This window comes from Mandrillus leucophaeus, unplaced genomic scaffold (assembly GCF_000951045.1).
Source record: "Mandrillus leucophaeus isolate KB7577 unplaced genomic scaffold, Mleu.le_1.0 Scaffold758, whole genome shotgun sequence".
NCBI lineage: Eukaryota > Metazoa > Chordata > Mammalia > Primates > Cercopithecidae > Mandrillus > Mandrillus leucophaeus.
The window spans coordinates 262,671-265,572 of NW_012108230.1; positions in this window are offsets into that span (position 1 = coordinate 262,671).

Sequence of the window (2,902 nt, forward strand, 5' to 3'; positions counted from 1 at the left end):
ACAATGTCCATTCTTCAGAGTCCGGATACTTTCATTTTTTTTTTTTTTTTTTTTTTTTTTTTTTTTGTAGCTCATTAAATTTTATCAGTACTTAAGTACTTGCAATTTCCCCAATGTGTTTTCTTATTTTTTTTTACTGCGATGGAAACTAGAGATCACATAGAAAGCTATAACTACTTGGAATGACTTCATACATACATATAATTTTATATGCACATATTTTAAAAATAAATGTTACTGTCATGCATAAAAATTACTGTGTAACTTCAAATGTTTTGCCACAGACTGGTACAAGACTTCTTGATGGGGAGGACAATCCGAACTGCCAGTTCAGCTTGCAATATGCTCCTTTGGAGTGAGCCAGCTCTGCATCACTGACTCTTTTCCCCAAACTATGTTTTATGGAACTCTGGGCCAAAGTATTAGAGCTACAAAAACAGTAGGATGTCAGCGATTGAACAATCTTAGTAACGGAGTTAACACACTAAACTGGGTTTCTTAATTGCAGGAATTTTCAGAGACTTCAGTATTTTAATAGTATTGTGATTTATCATGCAGGTATACATGCACTGTGTAAAATTATTCAAAGGTTTTAAAAACCAATTCTCCACTTATTTTCTCAGAAAATCAGCTATTGAACAACTATTTTCACAAAACAGAATTCAAGCTACTATTTTACTTTAGCCCCGTACTAGTTTCTTGTGGCTGCTGTCTCAACTATCACAAATTTTGTGGTTAAAATAAACTTGTTATTTTATAGTTCTAGAGACCAGATACCTGAAATTTATATCACTTAGGCTGAATCAGGGTGTTGTGAGAGCTGTGCTGCTTGTGGAAACTCTAAGAGAGCCTCTACACCTTGCTGTTTTGAGCTGGTAGTGGCTGCCTTCATTTCTTGGCTTGTGGCCTCATCATTCCAACCTCCGTCTTCATATCACCCCTTTCTCTGTGTGAGAAAAGTCTCCATCTGTGTTTTCTTTATGAGGACAAATATGATTGCATTTGGATCCACGCTAACCCAGATAATTCACCTACCTTAAAGGTGAATTATCTTTAAATGTTAATAATCTTAAAATATTAACTTAATCATACCTAAAAATACCCTTTTCTCCAAATAAGACCTTGCAGGTGGGGTCAGCAGATTATGCTCAATTTGCCCTCTCTTCGAAATTGTTAAATTTTTTTAGTTGCCATACATGAAACACCTCCATCATACCCAAATAGGATGCATAACCATACACCGATTGACAGTGTAACATCAGTAGATCTGAACTCTTAACTTAGGCAACCTGGATGCTTACACTGTGTACCCTACAATATTATTTAAACTATCTCTATATACTCAAGCTGCATACCTGCAATTCCTTTTTTGATACAGGTTTTCTCTCTGTTGCCCAGGCTGGAGTACAGTAGTGTGATCATAGCTTACTGCAACTTCGACTCCCTGGGCTGAAGCAATCCTCCCACCTCGGTCTCTAAGAGTTGGGATTATAGGCAGGAGGCACCACGCCCAGCCCATAACTGCAATATTGTTGGGCTAGATTGAATTATCTTTAAAAAAAAAAAAAAAAGAGTTCCATTTTTAATATAGCAGGATAAACTATCCATTTGTGAGCACCTGTTAGAATATGAGCTCCACAAGGACAGAGCGCAATATTTCACTCACACTGGCATGTAATAGACAGTGAATAGGCATAAAATAAACATAAAAAGTTACGTCTTTTATAAGAGAATGTAGTAAAATTTAAACATTGTGTATGTCTATACAAAAAATAATTTTACACTAACAACTGATTCCACGAGAGGCAAATTATCAAATAACCACTCATTATTTCTGTGGTTAAAAGACTACTTTTCTCTAAATCTAGTTACCTAAAACTTGGTGATAAAAATACGAGTTGTAATATAGTTCATGCTCAAGTGACGGACGGTCAGTTAGAAGTTGGCTGCTCAATTATGTGAGTAAAAAAAAAATGTATGCCAATAAAGCTACTTCTAAGATTTAGCAAAAGATGTAACTATCACTCCATTCAAGAGAACAGCATACAACATTTCTTCTGTTTAAGATTTTCCACCCTCTATCTTGCCATTTATTCTTCAGCTCTGAGATTTAGATTAAGTGTTCAATACAACCGGGCAGAGACTGAAGACATCAGAAAGCATGAACGAAATATTGTTTATACCCACGTAATCAACAGTGCAATGGAGGTGAGGTTTGTTATTACAAAGCGTTTGAAAACCTCTTTGTGAACAGACCAAAAAGAAGCTGCCAAGTGTGTGTGACAGGTATATGAGCTATTCATTGTTAGTGGTTTGGACTTTCCCTACTCTCTCCCTCCCTTCCTTCCACTTGGACAACTCAATTTCCCCCAGGCTTTTGCTATCCAGAACCTGGAAAAGCGTAAGGGAAAGGAGCCATAATCCTTTTTTTATGTAAAAAAAGAAAAAATAGCAGAAAACAAAGACCTTAGAGACTAAACGCAGGAGTTCTTGTAGACAAGACTGACGATGCAAACACACAACAATAAGTGTTTTGAGGTTCAAGGAGAATAAGAGGATCTAAAGAAGCTACAAAAATAAGAGACGATGCTACCTTAAGTTATGCACTATTCCTCAGCATACAGAAATGGTTAGGAGTGAAGTTAGAAGTGAGGGAGAAGGGAAATTTTTCACTTTATATCTCACTTTTAAAATTTTTATATAATGATCAGTTATGTCTTTTGTAAGAAAAGCCAGAAAGAGTGAAAGATAAGGTGGTGGGTAGGGGAAAGACAGAAAAGGAGAACAGCCAGAGGCAGGAAGAGTTACACACAAATCTATGCATCTCTCATGGATTTACTATAAACAATCGGTAGCTTCAGAAATAATTTATCTAAAACAGATTAAGATTATTACAAAAATC